Genomic DNA, 22596 nt, shown 5'->3' on the forward strand with positions numbered 1-22596 from the left:
TCCTCCTCCATAAAATAACTATTCCTCTCCTTTGTTTGTTGGATTAGTCTATGGTTTTTGCTGTAACTTGCTCGTGATCATAATTCTCTGCTTTTTCCAAATAAACCCATTTTTGCCAGAAAAACAACTGGGTTTTATTTGTAAAGTCAACAACATGTGCAGAATGGAGATGGGAAACATCAGACTGGGCTTCCATCATTCTCTCATGGGCGGTTGGGATGCATTCACTTCCCTGCACCAGTGACAGACGGTTTGCATGGAGCACTGCCAAACAGGGCAGCTCATGGGAGCCTCAGCATTTAGTTTTGATTAGGCTTCCATTACATAGGCATAATTGATTGACTGATTGACTGATTGATGTTTGGTTGAAATCAGTTTCCAGGTCCACTGATACGTGTGGCCAGCCCTCACCCTGAAGCACACTGGTACTATGTGGCTGGTCCAAAACTTCCAGGCAAACGCAGTCTATCTGCCAGTAGCTGAGGGCAAAGTTCAGACTTCTTTTTGGCAAAGTTACATTCTTTTTTCCAGCTTTATTGAAACAAATCTTTTTTGAGATACAATTGACACCCAACATTGTCTAAGTTTAAGGTGTTGATCTGATACATTTCTAAATTGCAAAATGAGTACCACCACAGTGTTAAAAAAAACCCCACAGACCTAACGTGGAGTCACTTTCTCTAGGTCAGGTCACCAAACTCTGGTTTAATACCTAACCTAACTGCAGTTTCAACCTCCTTCAGAAATGTAGTCAGGCAGGAATTTTCCGGTCAACACCCTAAAAAAATGTGTCATATGTGCTTTCTCTGTCCTCAAAGGAATCCACCTAATATGACCCTTTTCTTCGGAAATGAAGGTGACCTCACCTAAAATAATCCTTTTTTCTGTTGATGACTTTTAGAACCTCTCCCTGTGTGTAGCCCTTTGGGACATCTTTAATTGCTAGATGGGATGCAGCTTAACTCATGAATTGTTTAATAAAGCCAATTAGATCTTCAAATTCACTCAGTTCAATTTTGTTTTTTAACACTATTAGCTACCACTTCCATCCCATTACATCGTTACCATGTCAATTTTGTAGTGAGAACATTGAAGGCTCTACTCTCTTAGCAACATTCAAGTATATGATGCAGTATTATTAGCTGTGGTCATATGCTGTACCCCAAAATTGTTAATCTTATAACTGGGTGTGGGTAAAATTGTATTTTCAGAATATCTCGCCTGGATTTAGTGCATCGTCAGGGGTGGAGAGAAGTAAGGCTTTAGTACATCTGCATATCAATAGGTGTTCCTCAGGGGTGGAGAAACATTCATCTCCATATCAATGGGTAATTACCTGGGTAAGAGGGCTTATCTGAACCTGAGAGGTAGGGAGAGGCCCTTGCTTGCTTCTGCTGGAGTAGGAGAAAGAGAGATGGCCCTGGACTGCAGTTTGTAAGCAATAAATGGGCTTTAAACTTTATTTCTCCCTTTGACTGATTTCAGTTTTAGAGGTATTTTGCTTTGGGATTTCCTTTCCCCAGACTTACGCTGGGAGTCTGTACTCTTTGACCAGTATCTCTCCATTTCCTCCACTCCTAATTCCTGGTAACCATTGACTTTACTACACACTAGTTCAGCCTGGAAAAGAGCTGTGACTTCTGCATCCCTGAAGACCCCAGAGTAGCCACTTGGCCTCTATCCACTCCTACAGCCTGAGCAGTCTGGGGCTGGCAGGTTGAGGACTTGAGTAAATGGAGCTAATACTTACTGAGGATTTTTTACAGGCCAGCACTGGCTCAACCTTTTCCATTCCGCGCTCAACCTTTTCCATTCTGCGTATTACCTCATCCAACCCTCCCACCTTTTCCCAGAGGAAGAAAACCCATGGCCTCATTTTATGTATGTGAAAATCAAGGCAAGAGGTTTATTTCACCCACACTAGCTGCACAGCTAGTGAGGGGCTCGGCCTAGGATTTGGACACAGGTCCGGGTGACACCCAAGTCCACACTCTTTGCTACCCTCACTTCCATATTCTGAAACCATGAATTTGGATTCAAACATCCTGGGTTCAGATTCCGGGCTGGGTCACGTACAGTTCTGCACAACCCTGGCCAGACCAGGGATCCTCTCAGAGTCTCAGTTTCCTTATTGACATTGTAACTGATAGATGTCCCCTTACTGCCTGCCCTCCTGTTGGCCTCCCAACTCTGGAGATTATTTACCCGACTCCTCCACAAGATTAGGGATTGCCGACGGGGAGGAGTCATAACCTATAGATCCATCTACTTCCCACTCCCACCTGCCACACCGCCTGGCACCCAGCAGGAGTCTGTAAATGTGTGCTGTCACTGAGGTATGGGGGAGCATGCCCCCAAAGGACAGAGACAAGCCCCGGGCAGCAGGCAGAGGGCCTCCTCAGGGCTGGGTGCCCAGTGTGGGAGGAACCCTCGGGGGAAGCCTCCCTGGGAACCTGGTCCCGTCTCAGGTGGAGAACACTGCCTTTGTCCCCAAGGGACCTGGCTGGGTTTAGGCCAATGCACGGCTTGCAGTGTGACCTTGGGCAAAGGACACAACTCCTCTGGCCTTGTTCTTCCCATTAGGAAAATAATGGATAGCTGGAGCCTGTTTTCTACCTCGGCTGAGTGGCCTCCAGGAATTCTGGTCCAGTTCCTCACAGAGGAAATGTCTGCAATGGTCTTTTTGATAACGCCTCCTTCTCACTGGTCTTGATGGACTGTTACTCCCAGCTATGGCCCCATCACACACACCCATGCATGCGTACATGCATGTACACACATGTGTGTACACATGACTCACAAGCACAAATGCAGACGCGTAAGCATGTGCATAGCATTGTACATGCACAGACACATATGCATGGCACACAAGCACACAGGCACATACGTGCTCATGCTCAGTGATGCCCACAGTGAATGGACTGCCACTCAATATCCATTCACCACCCCTCTCTGGGCCTGCCCCGCCCCAGGAGCTAGAAGGCTGAAAACATTTCCCAGATGCCCTTTTAGTCAGAGCTAGAGTTCCAAGTGTGACTTAGGCTCAGCCAGTTGGAGACACTTACACGACCTTTGGAAGGTAGAAGTGAGTTTCTGCAGACAAACACTGCAGATGTTTGTTAATTTTCTGTGGCCCTTTCCAGTGTATGGGCACCGGGCTCAGGTGGGTGAGGGGTGGGGCTTGGCGGCGTGTCTGCTGATGGGGCCAGTGGATCATGTGGTATGGCTGCCTCATCAGGGGTGGCTTCAGCAGGGCTGGTGAGGGGCTGGAGCAGGAACAGCTCCCTGGGCGGCCCTTTCCATGGTGTGATTTTGGGAGGCACTTCTCAAAGCTCAATCTTAAATTTGTTTCTCTCAGGCCTCCTGATTATTATAACATGTAACCCTGTGATAAATTCCTTCCTTCTTAAACTAGCTAAGTACTTTCTGCTCTCTGCCCCTAAATCCTTCAGGTCTTGGCTCAGACGTCCTGACCCCGCAAAGAGATGGAGTCTTCCCTTATATGCTTCCCATTCTCCAGTTAGTCCTGACACTTCACGTCTGACAACGCCCTTTCTCTCAGAGCCTGGACCACAGTACATCTCTCAGCAATGATGTAGTGGTGTGTAGGCTTTGTTCTCCGTGCTGGAGATAATAGCCATTCACACAATGGCACAAAGTAGGAGCTCAGTAAATATTAAGGAAACACACTAACCAGGTCAACAAATTAATAAACAAGGTGATTTCAGATAATGAAAAGCAGTATGAAAATAGAACAGAGTAAAGGAATGGAAAGTTGGAGAGATGTCTACCTGAGCAGAGGTGGTGAGGGAAAGCGTCTTTGAGAGGGTGCTTCCAGCTGAGACTAGGAGGAGAAGAAGCCAGCCGGAGGGCCTGGGGAAGAGAGCCACAGGCTGGTGCGGAGGCCCTGAGGTCAGAAGGGGCTTGAAGAGTTCCAAGGACAGAGGAGAGGGCAGTGTGGCAAGAGCAGAGTGAGTAAAGAGGAGCAGGGAAGACAGGGTCACCTCATGTAGAAGCGGCCTGGAGGCCATGCTAAGGAGTCAGAATTTATTCTAAGTACAACAAGAGGCCACCAGAGGCCCTTAAGCTTCTTCCCAGGAACATGATGACATCAATTTATGTTTAAGAGACCAACATGATGTCAGAGGGTAGAGGAAGGTCAGAGTGGGGGCCTTTGGGAGGTGACCCCAGTAGATCAGGAAGGAGATAACTAGTAGGACAGCAGTGACAGTGGGGCAGTGTGAGCAGAGTTGGTAAATATTTGAAACTAAAAACCAATAGAAATTGCTGCTGGGCTAGACATGGGGATGTGACTAATTCAAAGAGAAGACTCAAGGAAGACTCCTGGCTTTTGGCCTGAGCAACGAGGTGAATGTCATTTATTGCACAGCAGAAGACTGGAGTTGGTTTCAGAGACGAGAGGCAATCAGACTCTCTGTTGGGATGCCTGTTAGAACACCCAGGGGAGCTCCTGAGAGGCCGCATGGCTCCGGGGTTGAGCAAGGGTTCTGGAACCAGAATGATTAGATGGGTTCTGGCCACCTAATAACTGGGCAAGTTACTTTAATGCCTTAGTTTTATCATCTATTAATGGGAATAATAATGGTACTCATTTCATAGGATTAATGAGGACAAAGTGAATTAATTTAGGTACAGTGCATGGTACATGTATGTATTATATGGGCTGTTGTGATGGTGGTGGTGGTGATGGTAGTGGTAGTGATGGTAGTGGTGGTGGTGGTGATGGTGGTGATGGTTGTGGTAGTGGTGATGGTGGTGGTGGTGGTGATGACAAGCAGGCAGTGGATATATGAGTCTAGAGCTCAGGAAAGCCAAGGCTGGACACATTTACTAATAGAAAATACATATACAATTACTGATTGATGAATTCTTTCTGGGAGAGAATGTAGAAAGGCATATGGGTATGCATTTTGTCATATTCCCCATCATGTCCTCAGTGCTAACACAGTCTGTATATGTATTTAATGAATGTGTGTTGAGTGGATGAATTTCTCTTAGCAGAAGAGTCCTCTCTAGTGGCCAACTGACCATGTCTGACCATGTCTGTCCCCCAGATTGAGCCTCCATCCCCCTCAGACACGGCACACAGACAGTCCAGGGCTTTGGCCCATTCACTGCTATATTCCCAAGGCTCAGTCCAGGGCCTGGCACAGAGCAGGCCCACAACAAAGTAGTTGAAAGAATGGAAAATACCTACCTGTGGGCCTAGCTCAATGCAAGCAGGGCCTTGAACCTGTGCATGAACTTGACTGTAGGCATCTGGCAGCCATGCCACTCCTGTGTTCTCACTGCATTTCTGGCCCAGAAGCTTAGGAACTACATTTTCCAGACCCTTTTTACTGGCAAGCTTATGAATACAGTTCAGTGTCCAGAAGAAATGTGTTCACATGATATTTGGAAGGTAGAAGAGGGATAGAAGTCATTTTCCCCCTGTTGGCAGCAGTGACAGGTGTGTGGGCTTCTGTAGTTGTCCTTCGGCAGTGCCTGGATGACTCCTTCCCCCTGCCAGGTCTACAGGGCAGTGCTGACTGCAACATGGGCTGTGATTTCCTGTAGTTTCTTGACTCCATTGGCAGCACCAATGTTCTGACTCTTAATATCTAACTATATGATGACCTTGACTGTAGAAGGTAGCAGTCTTGACTTTACTCCTGATTCCCTCTTTGCAAACATCTAATTCCCTATGTTAAATTCCTTCTTGCTTGAAATTCCTAGAGTGGTTTTTGTTTTCTTGATGGAACTCTGGTTGATACTGCAGCCTTCAGAGAGTGACGGGATTGTGTTGCAGAAAGGGTGGGGACTCTGGAGCCAGGGGAGCCTGGATTTCCACCCAGCCTTGTCCATTTTCTCAGCTGTGTAGACTTAGGCAAGTCACCTCACTCACTGGGCTTTGCCTTAGTTTTTCCATCTCTAAAATTGGTATGGAATCAAGCAGTTAACAGTAATCATCTATTGAGTATATGATAAGAAATAAGCACTTTTTAAATGCTTTGAATGTATTGACTCACGGAATATTCTGTAACAATCTCAGGATTGGATGTTAAATATTTAAAACAAATGTTAAAAATTGAAAATTCACATAATATGAAATTAATAAATTTAAGGTGTATAATTCAGTGGCATTTAGTATATTCACAATGTTGTGCCACTATCACATCTGTCTAGTTTCAAAACATTCTCATCACTCCAAAAGGAAACCCCACACCCATTAAGAAGTCACTCCTATCCCCTCTCCCCTCAGCCCTTGACAACTACTAATCTGTTTTCTGGTTCTACAGATTTACCTGTTTTGGACATTTCATACAAATGAAATCATATGATATGTGACCTTTGGGTTGGCTTCTTTCACGTAGCATGTTTTTGAGGTTCATCCATATTGTAGCCTATATCAATACTTCATTACTTTTTATGGTTGAATAATATTCCATTGTATGGATACTCTGTGTGGGCTTTGGCCTACTCACTGCTATATTCCCATTTTGTTTATCCATTTATTATTTGATGAATATTTAGGTTGTCACTTTTTAACTATTATGAGTAATGCTCCTATAAATGTTTCATGTACAAGTGTTTGAGCACCTGTTTTCATATTTCTTGGGTATGTCATACCTAGGAGTGGGTGTTAAAATTGTGTTTGTCAATGTGTGCTGTCCTACACTGACATGGGGCCACACCATGCCACCAGCTGCCCAGAGAGGGACAAATCAGGACACCATGTTGCCCTGCACCCTGTCTCTCCTTAGGGTGATAAACCAGAATGTACACCGTGCAGATCTCTTCTTTGTATTGAACAGTCACAATATCACTGTCACAGCCAGGGAGCCACTGTCATCAGGAGGCTGCTACTGAAATACAATGCCATCCCTCCACAATCTTGGTAGCACAATGAATGGGTGTCCAAGTCTTACTCTTATGTCCACCAAGAGAGAGAAACCATATCACTACTAACTGCCACAGAAAAAACAAGTGACTCCACCATGGCACTGAGAGCAGAAATGGCAAAAGCAGTAGGAAGATGCCTGCTGCCTCTTCCATTTTCCTCAATCTTGTGGAGTGACTCTGGCCAAACCTATAGCACCAGAGTCATACCTGCCAGAGGCCCTGGGATATCACACTGGAAGGAAGGTGCTTATCCTATCCACCATACCCATCACACAAAGTACTGAAACACATGTTCTTTTCTGTCTGTCTTACTGCACGGGGGAGTTCCAGGAGGGCAGGGTACTATTAACCTCTGTGTTATGTCCAGTCACTAGGTACCTTGTAGGTGCTGGTTAAAGGTTTGTTGTATGAATTGATTAAATATATTTCTGCTTATGGCCTGTATATCATTTAGGATACTTTCAGTTACATCCAACAAAAAGCCCAATTCATATGGTTTAACAAATAAAGAGAATCTATTGGTTCATGTAACTAAGAAGGTCAGAGGTAGATCTGGCAGCAGGTGAGGCTTGATCAGGCTCCTCAACAATGTCACCAAAAGCTTGATTTCTTGTCATTTCTCTGGTCTTTCTTCTCTGACATTGGCTTCATTCTTTTTCTTCTTAATTTTTAAATTCAGGACTTCATGACTAGATCTAAAGATTGTATCTAACAAACACCCTATATTGTATATGTTACTGAGTAACTTCTAAGTGTCAGGCACTGTGATAAGCTCTTTACATATAACTTCAATCTCATTAAACCCTCACATAACTCTGCTAAGTAGACATTATATAACCTTCACTTTTATACATAAGGCAACAGAGGGCTTAAAAATATTTAGAATCATGAATCTGCACCAGTGTTTTATCAGTTACTAGCTCCCCCTCCCTAAGGCTGCCAGCCAGGAGAGCTAACAGTGTGTGTGTTTGCTTTCTTTCTTTCCCCCCTTTTTCTCTTCCCCTCCCCTCCCCTTCCTTCCCTTCCTTCCCTTCCTTCCCCTCCCCTCCCTCTCCCTCCCCTCCCCTCCCTCCCCTCCCCTCTCCCTTCCTTCCCTTCTCCTCTCTCCCCTCTGTTCCCTCCCTTCCCTTCCCTTCTTCCTTCCTTCCTCCCCACCTCTCTCTCTCTCTCTCTCTCTCTCTCTCTCTTCCTTCCTTCCTTCCAGTCTTCTCTGGAATCTCTGGGCTTCCAGGAGTTCAGGACTTTGGCCTCACCCACCTGCACTTCCACTAACCCCAGCAGGGCATGTCGGATGGGAGAATGGATTGGTATCCAGAAAACTGTCTTCATGTCAGGTCCAGGCCACCTGCGTGTCCTTTTCTGCTTTCTCAGGGACTTGTCACATCATTTAACACGTGGAACTCACAAGCAGGTCATGAGGGAGCAGGAAGGTCCTTTCTTTCTTTTAGAATATAAAACCGGGGACAGCTTTGAGCTGTCGGAGAGCAGACACAGACACTCCCTTGCACACTTCGGCATTAGCAGAGGACCTTCCCATGCTGGGAGCAAACATCTGAGTCAAAAGCCTCAGCTTCCTGATCTGAGAAATGCAATGACGGGAGGAGATAAAATATTCTTAGTCTGTAAGATTTTTTGGGGAGATGAGGACATAACTTTCACTTGATTCTCAAAATGGGCTTCTAAAAGCCTTCCTGGACTTTCCATCACCACCACTAAGGCGACCAGCTGTACTGATTTGCCTGGGACTGAGTGAGTTCTTGGAATCCAGGACTTTCAGCGCTAAGACCAGGAAAGTCCTGGGAAAACTGGGGGATGCTTGGTCAACCTAAGCAGCATCACTATCACCACCACCACCACTACCACCATCATCATAAGCACCCCACCTCTGCCATCACCATCACAGTCCCTGCCATCATCACCGTCACCACCACCACAGTCAGCCATGCTCACCTATAAATCACTGCCCTCCTACTGGCTGCGAGCAAGGGTACTGCCGTCTTGTCGAATCCACCACGATGACTGCTGACTCTCCTTACCCCTTCCCACATCCTGTGTGTACTGCAAGCAGGGAACTTCCACAGAGAAGGTTAAGAGTCAGCTCCTGCTTTGACTCAGCACACGGATGGCCACCCTGCACGTAGACCCTTTCTCCTGGCCTCTGTGCATGAGCCTCTCTAACCACAGAGCAGTGCGGAGATCTAAGCGCCCTGCAGCCGCCCAGGACGAGCTTCTGTGGGAAGCTCCCCTCAGGGAACCTCTGCGGTGTACAAGCTGGCCTTGTCAGCCTCTTTCTTGGGCCTCACAGGCCCTACAGCCTTCAGGGATTGGCTTTCCCGTACCTCCACCAAGTGGAACACTTACTGTGTGTATGCGTTTTCTCATGACATCATTACAACGCAATAAGGAAGAGTAAGGTGATTTTAATGGTAAAGACTATTTTTTAAGGACTCAGGCTTAGGAATGTGGCAGTTCGGGGTTCAAATACCAGTATTTTTTTCCTTACCAATTGCAGACCAGGACAAGTCATTTATGTTCTCTCAGTATCATTAACTTTTTTCATTCCTAATACCTTACCTCTCTCCTTGTTATACAGGATGCTTGAGGGAAAGTAGTCTATTTTATTCATTTTCCTCTGTCCTTCACACTTCACTCAAGAGATTGATAGAGAAGAGGCATCCTTAAATAACAGTAACTGTTGTAATAGCAGTTAGTTTTTTTTGAGCACCTACTTTGTCCAGCCTCTGTTCCAAATAATTTACCTGTAGTAACTCATTTTAAGTTTTGTTTATTACATTAAATGTAAACAAAGAAGAGCAAAAAAAAAAAGGGTAGAAAGCAGAAAATGCAAAATAATACATCTTATTGTATGGAGATTATATCTTAATAAAGTTAACATGAGAAACAAAAAATAACACATTAGAAATAAATACATGTTTGTTATAATCACAATGGATGATTTACTAAATTTACTAGAGTATCTCAGAGGGGATTTTAAAAATGATACACCTACATACGCTTTGCAAGGATCCCACCAAAAACACAGTGACACAAAAAAGGTAAGCAAATTGATGAGAAATGACATAATAGGCAGACTTATATGTAGTTATTCCTAATGTCCCAGAATCCTTGAAATGTCAGAGATGCTGGGGACTTACGAGGTAGAGATTCTCAAACTTCGTTTCACATTAGAATCACCCAAGAAGCTTTAAAAGACCGCAATGCCAGGCCATGCCCCAGGCCACTGAAGTCTGTATTTTTCATGGGTTGGGACCCTGGCATCAGTCCTTTGTTAAAACTCCCCAGGTGATTCCAAAGTGCAGCTAAGTTTGAGGCCCAGTATTTTGGGTGCTTATTGAAAAAATCTTCCCATTTTATAGATGAGAAAACTGAGATCCCATCTGTACCTGCATTTGTGAATTGGTCTGGAATGGGTCCCTAGATGGTAAGATCCATGAGGCAGGGTGGAGAAGAGTGTCTGGCACATAGAGACCACTCAATAATTGGTCACTCTGGGTGACTGACACTGTCCTTGTGGGTGCCTTCCCACCTGCCCCTGGGGAGTGGGCTGGGGGACCAGACAGGCTCTTCATTCTCTGAGTCCCCACCCTTTGCTCCCTGCACACTTCTCTTGGAGCTGCCCCTCCTCCCCTGCACCCTCTGCAGACCCATGTATGATGCCTTTGACAAGCTCTTCTTGGAGGAGCTGCAGCTGCCTGAACTGGATGTGGGTGACTGGCTTGTCTTCCCCTCCATGGGCACCCACAGCCACTCATGAGCTCCACCTGGAATGGCTTCCTGTCTGCCTCCATTTGCTACACATGGGACCCGGGCTGAGGGGTCTCGGGAGAGAAAGAATGCACTGGGCACTGAGGGGCTCTCAGAGGATCTGAGCTTGGCAAGAGCAGTTTGGGGCTGAACTCTGGGGTCCCAGGCCCGGGAAATTTCCTACTCTTTCCACTGGCCCCAGCAGAGCCCAAAGTGTCTGACTGAGTTCCAACACTGGTCCCTGCCTTTGGGGTTGACCGGTTACAGCCTCTCCCTAGGGAAGTCTGAGGCAGCCTACCTGGCTGGCTCAGACAACTGTGCCGTGTACACACCTCTGGGGGCAGAACCAGGCAGCCCTATGCCAGGGCCCCGGGCCAAGCCCCCACTCCTCTCTGACAGTGGCGGCTGCTCCTGGGTCCCCTCCACAGATCTCCTTTCCCTACCAGCACCCGACTCCCTTGCAGCCTTGGCCTAGGGTCCCCTTTGCCCAGTCAAAGGGCTCATCCCCTATAGGGTTGCAGGGGGCTCTATGCCCCAACCTATGAGAAATCCTGACTCATAGTCTGGAGCATGGCTTGAGCGTCAGGGTCTTTTGAAGCAGCCCAGGTGATTCTAATGTGAAGCAGAGCTTGAGAATGTCCCCTTCGCTGGCACATCCTTTTTACGGGAGCCTGCTGGAGGCAGCACGTTAGGCTGGGACATGGCCAGAATGGAGGGGCTCCAGACACCTCCACACGTCTGTGCAGAAGTGTGGGGGCAGGGTGAGGGAGGGTAACATGGGGGAAGCACAGGTTTGGGTGCTTCTGAATTTACAGGCAATTTTTAGGTTCAATATTGTTTTTCTCCCGAAGTGGGCCTGAAGTCTAGGCTACCACCTCTGGGAAGCCAACGGCACCCTCCATGCTCCTTACCCCTGAGAGCTGGGCGGGGTGGGGCTGAAAGCCTGAAGCCTATGTCCTGCAATCGGAGGCAACCTGCGGCGACTGATACCCTGAAATTCTTTCCTCCTTCCTTCCATCCAAGGAGTGATGTCTGTGTTGTTCCCGAAAGGGTTTTGTAAACTGCAGGCACCCACTCTAGTGGAGAGACCACTGTCCTTGGAGAGCTCTCAGACAAGCCCGGAGTGAATCTAGGCTCCACCCCCACTGGCAGTGTGGCAAAAGCCTCAGTTTCCCCGTCTGTGAAGTGAGGATGATATGAGTATCCACTTTCCCGGGTTACTGAGAGGACTCAATCAGATAATGCAAATCGTCGATCCAGGTCAGTTCATGTCCAGGGCCCTGCCTCTGACTGGCTTGATCCTGGCCCTGGCCCACTCAGGGACCCTTCTGCCCTACTGCCCCACGGCCTGGGCCTCCTCGGGGAGCACGTAGCATCTGGCCACACAGCTAATGGGCCAGGCATCACTCCCTGTGGTGCCTCAGATATGGCCTCAGCCTTGAGAAACCCCCAAGTTAGAAATTGGATGAACACGATGTGGGTACAGCCAGCTCCAAAATAGGGCAGATGCAACTGTGTGTCCCCCAGGCATGCTGAAACTTTAAAAGACACTATCTGGGTAATTCTGAGCTCAGAAGGAAAATGTTTCCTATAGGGAAAGAGGTTCACAGAGGTGACGAGAGGGGTATGTCAGGCTGAACAGCCACATTCCTACCGTGAATGAGGGGGAGTGGGCCTCAGAAGCCAAAGCCACCCACCTCCTGTGTCCTTGTCCTTTTTAAGCTTCTCCTGATGAGAACTTCCCTGATCCCCAGCCCCTGAAACAATCCCCTGTCCACCAGAGAGAGCCCCTCCGATCTTCTTGCCGCCTCTCTAGCTCAGCCAAGGCCAGAGGAATCTTGCATCATCCTTGGGCTGAAAAGCATTCTTCCCAGACATCTGAGAAGGGCTGGTCACCCAAGGAAGCCAGAGGGCTCAGACCGCTTTTAGATAAGCAGTTACTTATTCATCTCTTCCCAGAGCCTAAAAATTCAGAGTAAAATGTCCATGCCTACATCCTCAGAAGTGTCTGGAAGATCAAAAATGAGTGGGTTTTAGGGGAAACATCAACTTTCATTCATATGCAAGAGATGTTCCTATGTTTTGTGTTTTGCTGTCCTGTGATTGTCTATATCCATCCATTCATCAATCCACCCACAGTCTCTCAGTCCATTGATCCATCCATCCGTCTGTCCATCCATCTATCCGTTCACTCAATAAAAATGTGCGGGCCCAGTCTGTGCCTGGCAGTGTTCTAGGCATAGGTGACATATATGAAAAGAGGGAGCCCATGCTCACGGAACTTACCTTTCAGTTGGGGAAAGACAGCATAAACAAATGCATAAATAAATGTTAAAATGAAGGGGGATCAATAAGTGCTGTAAAGAAAAAAAAGGGCAAGGGGATGGTGAAGATAGAGGAGGTGTCATCTTAGGTAGGCGGACCAGAAAAAGCCCCTCTGAGCGGGTGGTGTGTGAGCAGAGGCTGAAAGTGAGGGAGGGAGCCGAGCCGTTCACTGAGTCAGAGAGTTCCAGGCAGTGGAAACTGCAAGTCCAAAGGCCAGGGGATGGAGACAGTGCAAAATAGGCAAAGGGACCCATGTGTGTAAGCAGCATGGGCGAAGGGAGGTATTAGGAGCTGAGGCAGGAGAAGAGTCTGGGGGCTGATCTTTGACTTTGTTCTGAGCGGGAGGGAAGGCCTGGGAGTGCGTCAGCAAGTGGAGGCAGTGAGAGAAGGCAGAGAATTTGAGGTGGCTCCTGCCAGTTTGGGGAAATGATGGTGGTTGTGGTGTAGGTGTTGAGACAAGGCCGTTTCAGGACAGGTTGTAAACGTTGAGGCAAAATAATTTGCTGACAGGCTGTATGTGGGTATGAGGCAAAGAGAGGGGTCAAGGGCAGCTCCAAGGTTTTGGCTGGAGTTGCTGGCACACAAATGAGGACACTCCAGAAGGGAAGTGAGTTAGGAGGGGTTGAAATCTCAAGTGCAGTTTTGAACAAGTCAGGTCTGAGAGGCCTATTCAGCCTCCAAAGAGTCAGCCACAAGCTTCTGGTTTCTGGGGCAGGAGTCAGGACAGGAGATGGGGACATGGGCGTCATCAGCCCTGGGTGGACTTTACATCCTTGGGTCCAGCCAGACCGGCCAGGAAGTGAGTCTAGAGAGAGAGGACACAAGTCACATCAGCGAAGAGACAAGAGGTTTCAAAAGGGAACACGCAACTGTGTTTATTACGCGGGAGAGGTGAGTGAGGTGAGGGCTGAGAGCAGAAGGGGGAAAGCGATCTGAACCAGAGAGCTTCAGTGCACAGGTGAGTGGTGGGAGTGCCATCCGGAGAGGATGGGCAGAGAGGGTGGACATGAGCCCCCAGGGAGCTGACCTGAGGGAGCAGGAAGTGGGAGGGGGGCTGGGAGAAGGGCATTTAGGCGCAAGAAGGGTTTATGTGAAGATGCAAGATGTTATGGTTTTGTAGGCTCATCGGGATGACTGAGAGAAAGGAAGATAATTTAGATGCAAAACAGAGAGAGGGCAATTGTAAGAGCAAACTCCTTGGAGGGGAGGGAGGGGTTAGTGTCCGTACCCTAGATAGGAGCTCGGACCTGAATGGGGAAGGCAGGGGTGCCACAGGCTGGTGCACCGAGAATGTGGAGTTCTCTTCCGAATGTTTCCCTTTTCTCAGTAAAATAAGAAACAAGGTTCTGGCAGGACGGTGCTCTTGGTGTTTTGAGGGGAGGGGCACGGGTGGGAAAGTTAGACTGAGAGAGGGAGGATGAATGGACCAGTGGGACTGGTCGGATTGCCAGGCACAGGCGCCCACTTGAGGTTTGAGGGGGTCAGCTTAGAGTGAGGCTGCTCATCTGGTGTGTTTTGTCTTCAGACATGCTCAGTTGCATTGGTGCCCTGCAGACCGGGTGGGGTGGAGATGGCTCCGGGGTATGAGGTGTTCTTGGGGGTCTCTGCAGGTCCAGGCTCCCCCTACGGCCCTGCAGTCCTCAAAGCCTTTTCCTGACTCTGCATCCTGTTCTCCCACAGCCTTTATTTCCTGAGACTCATAATGATCCTGTGAGTTCATAACGACCCCATTTTACAGACGCCAACGACCCTGGGTCATCTAGCTAGTAAGTGGCAGAGCTGGAGTTTGAATTCAAATGTCAGTTCAGGGCGCTGTGTTTAAGAAAGTCTTGCATTCCGGACAATGAAAATAAACAAGCTTGGCTGTTGGGGGGTTAAACATAAGGGGTTCTGTGCGTTGAGTGCCTCAGGTTTCCTCACCTCCCACCATAGCAACTTGCTGCCACCCACTGGCCACCATCAGCATTGCACCCAAATCGAACCCGCTCGGGATTTGTCCTTAAGGATTCATGGGTCCAGCAGCGCCTTGTTGAAAAGGGTTAGGTAGGAGTGCTCTTCCCCTTTTAACAAATGAGGAAATGGAAGTCAAGAGAGGTGACTTAAAAAAGCCATCTGCACTTGCCTACTTTACCCATGTTTATTCATTCAATGACTATTCATTGGAAATCTATTGTGTGCTAGACACTTTCAGGCACTGGATTCAGCAGGAAATAAAACGGGAGAGATCATCGCTCTTTTAGAGCTGTCATTCTGTGTATGGGGTGGGAGGGGAGGTGGGGGGAGGATGGATACTAAACAAGTACATAAACCAGGTGATGACAGATTGTGAAGGTGTGTAAAGGAATTAAGAGAGTAACTGCAGAGGGTGGTTAAGAGATGACATTGGTGGAGAGACCTGATGGCTGGGAGGTTCATTAAGAGGGAACAGCACCTCAAAGGCCCCGAGGCTCTCCACGCGTCCACTCAGGTTCTCTGGGCCCCCACCTTACTCACACAGCTGACCGCTCTCTCCTTGAAGCTTGCAAGACATCTCCCTTGGCTTGCAAGACATCAACCTCTGGTGGTAGGAAAACCTATGATTATTTCCCTGTGAATATAAAAGCTTATCAATCAATACAGAGCTGTTACTGGTTTGAAGGAACCCACTGCCACGTTGAAAGTAAGAGCAGGCAATACTGGCACACGGAGTTAAAGGTCAAGGTTGACATTTCTGGAACCTGGGACAGGAGCATGTAGAGGAGAATTGGTTGCGATGTTATCAGTCTGCTTATAGTTGTTACCATGCTATATGTGTGTGTGGCCCTGTCTGCTGCTAATAGTAAGCCATCTTTGCAAATCCAATGAATACTTGTAAGTTTGCATACATAGCATGAGTATACTTTATTCAAATCCTATGAGTAGTGTTCTAAGAAATAATAAGTTTTGGAAGCAACATAAATCCCTAAATTGTCAATTCTGACATGTTACTTGAACACTACCCTATTATGTTAGCTGGCATGTTATATTGGCTTTTGATAATAAACCATGCATTTATTATGATGATTTTTTTAACAGAAAACCCCTGAAGTGTTTACTATAACCCTCTTACCAAAATGTTCAGTTTGTTGTTATATAATCATTTTTTTTTTCAAAACACATAAAGCATTAGGAAAAATACAGAATAATGTATGATTTCAGGAATTCCTGAGAATTTCCTGAAATTCTGATATCTCATACCCAAACTCCAAAGGTTAATATTTGTTGGGAATTTGGAAACACTCTTTGAACTTTTCGTATCTCTTGGCTCTGCGTCCCATCCCATCCCCAAGGTCACTGGTCTAACTGCCAGCTCTTCGTCATCTCTTCTAACCTCGTGAGTCAACCTCCAGTCTCCAGGCTCCTCTAACTTCCCAGCGGGACCTTCCTAAAGTGAAATCCTTCCCTGTATTAAGGGATTTTTCCCCTTGGCATAGAATCTTAGATTAGCAGGGTGTTTTTTGTTTTTTTTTCATTTCTGAACTTTAGAGATAGCGTTACATTGTCTGCTGGATTCATAGTTTCTGTTGAAATGTGGGTATAAGTCCTATTGTTGTTACTTTAAAGATAATGTGTCTTCTTTTATCTAGCAGTTTTTAAGATTTTCTCTTTGCCTCAGTTTTCAGTTGTTGACAAGGAAACGTCTAAGTGTGTGTTTGTTTTTGTCCTGCTCGGTTTCACTAAGCTTCTTGAGTTTGTGTGTTGATATCATTCAACAGTTTTGGAAAATTATAAGCCTTATCACTTCAAATATTGCTTCTGACCCAATTCGCTTTCCTTCCCTTCTGGGATTCCAGTTGCACATATGTTAGACTTTCTATGTCCCACATATCTCTTGTACTCTCTGTTCCTGCCATTTCCCCCACCCACTGCCATGTTTCAGCTTGGATATTTTTCTATTGAACTGACTTCACGTTCGCTAATCCTGTCTTTTGTCCCGCTATACCGTCTTCTGTTAAACATACCCAGTAAGTTCTTAATTTCAGGTGTTGTATTTCCTAGTTCTATAATATTTGGTTATTTAAAAATATATATTCTGCTTCTTTATTGGCAATCTCTATTTAAAAATTTTTAATCCACATTGTCAATCTTTTCTCCTGTGTTCTTTAACATATTAGCAGAGATATTTTGGAGTTCTTCTTTGCCAACTCCAATATTTGAATCATTGTGGTTCTGACACTATTGTCAATTTTTTCTCTTGATTTCCAGTCATGTATTCCTGCCTCTTTGTGTGTTTAGTAATCTCAAATACATAATATGGTTCAAAGTGTAATTGTCCTGATATAATGAGTATGTAGTGGCACCTAGTGTTGGTCTTAATTTCCATTTCTCAGATTATTAGTGAAGATTGAGCCCTTTATCACATGTTAATTGGTCATTTGGTTTGCAGCCTTTGTGAACTGTCTATTCGAGTATTTTAAGCATCGTTTGTCTTGGTTTTCTTTTTCTTATTGATTTGTAGGTATATGTAAATTGACATATGATCCTGATGGCTTGATTCATTTATCTTTATATAGTGGTCCTCTCTATTACTCACAGTACTTCTTGCCTTAAAGTCCACTTTGTGTGATACATACACACACATATACACACACACATGTATTTAGTTAGTAGGCCTGACCCAGAGGAGACTTCCACGTCCCTTAACTAATCTGGAAATTATCCTCTCTGCTTTTGTTTAACTGGCTATCATAGAGATTATAATCTGCACACTTCACTTGTTCAAGTTAATTTGCACATTTACTCCAAGACAGTGTAAAAGCCTCACACTAATTCTTTTATCTTTTTTCTTTTTTCATGTATCATTAATGTACAATTACATGAGCAACATTATAGTTACTAGACTCCCCCCATTATCAAGTCCCCACCACATAGCCCATTACAGTCACTGTCCATCAGCATAGTAAGATGCTTTAGAGTCACTACTTGTCTTCTCTGTGCTATACTGCCTTCCCCATGCCATCCCCACATTATGTATGCCTCACACTAATTTAATGCCAATTACCCTACTTTACTATTTTTATCATTTATTTTAATTCTATATTGTTTTCTGTTTTAAATATCACAAGACATTATCATTGTCTTATATAGTCATGGTTCATTTAGATTTGCCAACATATTTGCCATTTCATTGGTCTTCATTCCTTATAGCATTTTTGATCTTCCATCTGGGCTCCTTTTCTTTCTACCTAAAATCTGCTGGTGGCATGCCCTTTCAGTTTTTGTTTGTCTGCAAGTGTCTTCCTTTCACCTTTATTCTTAAAGGGTTTTTCACTGGGTATAGAATTCTATATTTTCTTCTAGCATATTGAAGATAATCCTTCTCCTGTCTTCAGTCTTCCACTGCTGCTCTTGAGAAGTCAGCTCAGTCTACTTTAGTCCTTTGAAGATAATCTTTTTTTCCTGGCAACTTTTAAGGTTTCAGATTTGTCTTTGCTATTCTGCTGTTTCACCATACCATATCCAGGTGTCATTTAAAATTTTTTCTCATTTTTTAGAGAAATTTTAGGTTTGTAGCAAACTTAAATGAAGAGTTCGGAGAGTTCCTACATGTCCCTTCCTTTACCACACACAGCCTCTCCACCATCAACATCCCCCCTGGGTATAGTGCATTTGTTACAATCAAGGTACCAGTATGGACACATCAGTATCAACCAAAGTCTATAGTTTACACTGAGTTTCACTCTTGTATTATTCATTCTATGTGTTTTGACAAATGTATAATGACATGTATATATTATGGTATCTTTCAAAACAATTTCACTGGCATAAACATTCCCTGTGTTCCGTCTATTCATATCCCTCCCTCCTCCAAACCCCTGGTGACCAATGATTTTTTTTACTGTCTCCATGGTTTTTGCCTTTGCAGAATGTCATATGCTTGGAATCATACAGTATATAGCCTTTTCTGGGTGTAAATTTTTAAAAGTTTATATCCTGCTTGGGATCTGTTAGGCTTTTTGAATTTGTAGATTAATGTATTTCATCATTTCTGGGAAATGTTCAGCCACTAACCCTTCACATATCACCTTTGCCTCATTCTCTCTTCACTTTTTCTGGGGTTCCAATTAAATACATGTTAGATGTTTCTCACCTACTCTCCATGCCTTTTACCCTCTCTTGTGTATTGTTTTTCAGTCTTTTTGTTTAAGAAGATTTATTAATTCTGGATTGTTTCTTCTGACTTTTCATTCAGCTCACCAATCCACTCTTCAGCCATGTCCAATGTGCTTTAAACTTGCCATTGACTTCTCAATGTTAGTTACTGTTATTACTCATTTATAGAAATTCAAGTTGGAGTTTTTAACTGTACTGTCAGTTTTGTTATTGTTTTTTTTTGGTGTTGGGCCAGTTACTGTCAGTTTTTATGGTTTTCCTGTTCCATGAAAATATTTTTGAGTGAGTCTTTTGTTTATTTAAATGTACTTACTACATATTCCATGCGAAATAATTCCACTGTCTGAATTTTTTATGGGTATTTTTGTAGCCTCTTGTGTTTTCCGATTCTTTCCATGGGGTCTTATTTCTTTGGGTGCCTGATTATGTTTTACCAGGTGCTTGCCATTTATACTTGAAAATTTATTTGTGTGACTAACTTGGAGACTAGGCTGAAGGTAGCTCCCTCCAAAGATTTCCATTGTTTTTCCAGGATCCTGGAGGCACAATGAGTCTGTGGTCACCTCAATCAAAGCCCAAGGCTTGAAGTGACCAGGAAATAGTTAAAAACCAGTAGACAAAAACTAGGGCTGCAAGACCATACAGGGGCTGGTTTACTTGTGGGCTTCTGAGTGTATGGCTCTTTAGGATCCCAGCTTATTGTGGGGAGGGTTTTCTATATGGTCCTTCACCTTGTGCTCTAGACTTTTATCTGTGCTCCTTGCCCAGGAGAGGCAGCAAAACAACAGTTCAAATGGACCAGAATCAGGAAATGACCTCAGAGTAAAAGTGACTTTCCTGCTTGGTTAATCTAAGTTACTGTTTTCCCTTCAGTTTCGTAACTCCTGGTAACTCCTCATCCTCTGGTTATACCAACATACCAGTATTTTTAGTATCTTCATTGGGAGAATTGATATGAACGATTTAGCCTGACATTACCAGAAAAGAAAAGTCTGCCAGATCCCAGACCACATTTTACAGAGATGGAAGCTGTGGATCAGACAGGTGAGGCCAATTTCCCAGGGCATTACACACAGTAATAGAGCTGGGCTGCAAACGGCACTGTTTTACGCCAAGTCGAATGCAGGACCCTCTTTGAGATTTGGTTTCTCCGTATGTAATGAGGAAGTCAGACCAGATGGTCTCTGGGGGCCCAGTGGACTCAGACATTCTCAGACCAGGATTTCACGGGTTTCAATCCTTCGAGACCCACTCAGCCTCCTCCCCACAGTTGCCAGATTGTTTCTGCTGAGGCCTAACACCTGAGACTGGGCACAGAGAATTCCCAGATCAGCCACAAGGGGGCAGTGGTGTGCAGGTTCTGAGACGACGGCAGAGCCGAGGGCTTCCTGGAGGTCTTTTCATCTCAACTGCCAGAGGAAGGGGAAAATGATTTCAACTGCGATTCAAAGCCCTCTGTCCCTTCTCCTTCATTTCACTTAGCAATCTCTGGCTAACGCACAGAAATCAGTCATACTCTGCCCCTCCCTTGAAGACCTCATGGCTCACTACATCCTTCTCTCCAGGTTAGACTTCAGGCTGATTCCCATCTCTCCGTCGTGCTCCTGCTGTTCTTCCCCCACCGCTGCCGTTACGTTTCCCCTCATTCTTCAGGTTCAGCTCAGATGCCAACTCCTCCCCAGTCCCTCCATCCGAAGCCCGTAGCCCGTATCCTCCTCGGTGCTCCCAGTCCTGGTTGTCGTCCGGCTGTGTGCTCGACTCATTCTCCCGACTGGAAGCTCCTCAGGCAGGGCAACGTCCCTCTCAACTCTGGGCGACACAGAGAGTCCTGGAGAAAGGGAAGGGGGATTCCTGGCAGAGCTGCGGGAGGCTGGAGCCCAGCACTGAGGGGGCTCCACCACCGCAGCCCCCTTCGCACCCCAAACCGCATAGTCTGGGGGCTTGCTTCGCACTCACCGCTGAGGAAATGACAAGAAAAACGAAGCCATACGAGTACCGGAAGAAAACAAAGGAAGGTTTCTGATTAGCTGTAGAGTTAGACCTTTCCATGGCTCAAAACAAGAAGCTGAAACGAAAAAGAAACATAAACGATTTCTAAGCTTTTGAAGAACTCCTCAGCCTTACTCGTAAGAAGATAATAACACATTTAAAATACATGTAGATTACCATTTTTCACTTATCAGATTGGCAGAGACCCAAAGGTTTGATAACATTTTTGGGTGACACTGTGGAAAAGCAGGCATTCTCCTCATTGCTGAGGGAGGGAAGGGCCTTGTAAACAACCCATTTAGACAGGACAAGGTGGCAATATTATATCTATAAAAATTACAAATACACTTGTATTAAAGAATTCTACAGGTGACCTTCATTGACTTTCACCTTTGTGTGATCCCTTGCCTGTGGACACAATCTGTGAAAATGATGAAATGACTCAATGATTATGCTCCATGAGTGTGTTAATTAATGTTCCATTATATGGCAAGAGAGATTTTACAGATGTAAGGAAGATCCTAAATTAGTGGATTTTAAAGTAGAGAGATGATCCTGAGTGGGTAGGATCTGACCAGGTGAGCCCTTTAAAGTAGAGCATTTTCTCTGGCTGGGCTCGGGAGGAGAAGTCAGAGATCTGAAGCATGAGAAGAATTCACCGTGCCATTGGGGGAAGCTACAGGGCAAAGAATGCCAGTGCCATCTAGGTGCTGAGGGAGGCCCCCAGCTGACAGTCAGCAAAAAACCAGAGACCTTGGTTCTACAACCACTAGGAACCAAACTCTGCCCATGAGAGGAAGGAGCTTGGGAAAGGATTTTGCCCCAGAGCCTCCAAGTGGGAACAAAGCCCGGCCAACACCATGATTTCACCCTGAGCAGAGAAACCAGCCACACCAGGCCAGGCTTCTGACCAACAGACTGTGAGCTGATAAACAGGTGTTGATTTAAGCTGCTGAGTTTGTGGTCATTTGTCAGGTAGCAATAGAAAACGAATAAAATACCTGTGACCCAGCAACTCATTTTGGTGGGTTTATTCTGCAAAGGTACTTCGACATAAATGACAACGTATGTATGTGATGACTTATCACAGCATTGTTGTGATACCCCCAACCCCCCACCCAAACCCTAGAAGTGACTTAAATGTCCATCAGTAGGGGATTGGTCAATGAATTATTTCAACCTATACATAGATTATTATGCAGTGATATGAAAGAATGAGGAAGTCCTGTCTGCTGATACAGATCTCCAAGGTGTGACTAGCGAACAAGGTGCAGCCCAGGGGATATAGTTTGTTACCTTCTATGTAAAAAGGGCATTATGAACACATACCCATTTCTGTACTTGCATTAAGAAACTCTAAAAGAATGCCTGAGATACTAATGTGGTGACCTGTAGGGGAGGGGACAAGGAGTGAGAACAGGGCAAATGAGGCATAAAGGGTCAGGGGAAGACTTTTTCTCTAAGCTCGTTATGTATATATAT

At 45.5% G+C, this 22596-nt stretch overlaps 1 long non-coding RNA gene across 2 annotated transcripts; it reads left to right on the forward strand.

Moving 5' to 3' along the window:
- The first annotated feature begins 13644 nt into the window (after positions 1 to 13644).
- LOC118970914 (uncharacterized) lies at positions 13645 to 20122 on the forward strand. 2 transcript variants are annotated; one of them, XR_005059106.2, is made up of 3 exons: positions 13645 to 13951; positions 14674 to 14759; positions 19999 to 20122. It is a non-coding gene; the product is annotated as an uncharacterized lncRNA (long non-coding RNA). The 2 variants fall into 2 exon arrangements; XR_012130096.1 differs by having other exon boundaries at positions 13645 to 13884.
- Positions 20123 to 22596: the final 2474 nt, after the last annotated feature.

Source organism: Manis javanica, chromosome 4, assembly GCF_040802235.1.
Source record: "Manis javanica isolate MJ-LG chromosome 4, MJ_LKY, whole genome shotgun sequence".
NCBI lineage: Eukaryota > Metazoa > Chordata > Mammalia > Pholidota > Manidae > Manis > Manis javanica.